Genomic DNA, 1,122 nt, shown 5'->3' on the forward strand with positions numbered 1-1,122 from the left:
TGGACTAAGGAAAGGTAGTAAAATTGTACTAAAATTGTATTTGGGGAAATGTAAATTTCAGGGTGTTGAGTTGGGAACACCACAGGTGTAGGTTTTGGAATATTTTATGGGCTTCTTAGTAAGTCAGGTAAGGGGATAAATTAAGTCAACATTTTTCATGAATTTATTATGAATTAAACAACATTTATTTTCAAGAAAATATGTATGATTTAGAACTATGTTTGGGAATACTGCTGTTGAACAGAGAAATTATTTAAGCATGTTTTATATGGAAATATGATTTAGGAATTAATTATGAGCTAATAAGGTTATGTATATTTGTGTGGCATGAGTACAATATTTTCATGAAATTATGTTATATTGAAATATTATGAGTTTTCCCAAATAAATATGTTATAGTAGTTTTCAGGAAAACCCTAAAAACAGTACAAAAAAATATGTTTTAAAGATTATGTTAAATAATGCAAGAATTTATGATTATCACGTTATGAATTATGCTGGCGAAAATGCCGTGATTTACGTCATGAATTATGCTGAAGTAAATGTCGTGAATCTTATGTTATGAAATATGCCGGCGAAAATGCCGTGATTTTTATATTATGAAATATGTCGGCGATAATGTCGTGATTACGTATGATATGAAAGAAATCATGAAATATGTTTATGTCAGATATTACTCTGAATTACGAAACAACTATGTTTTAATGTGGAATGTATTATATGTTATCAGAACTCAGATAGTTTAGTTCAGTTTTATGAAGCATGGTACCATAGCTATATGTTTATGAATATGAATATGAATATGTTAGTGCTACCACACATCTTATGTAGAGTGTGGGAGATGGCAGTCGATGTGGCTTTATGGGAGTGTCGTAGTTCCCATGGTAGACTGGCACAGGTGGAATAGGCCCATCGTACTTATAGACTTATGTTTGATTTAGCATGGTCAGCCAACCATTGCTAGGTCCCGCCTTTGGGCCCCACAACCCTATCATGTGGGGCGGGGGTAAGACATGAGGATAGCTAACTAACTATCTATCTTGGGTAATAAGTTACGTATGATATGGTTATATAAGATGATTTCTCATTACATAAATTTAGTATGATACACTATATTATGAT

Source organism: Malania oleifera, chromosome 9 (assembly GCF_029873635.1).
Source record: "Malania oleifera isolate guangnan ecotype guangnan chromosome 9, ASM2987363v1, whole genome shotgun sequence".
In the NCBI taxonomy this organism is placed as follows: Eukaryota; Viridiplantae; Streptophyta; class Magnoliopsida; order Santalales; family Ximeniaceae; genus Malania; species Malania oleifera.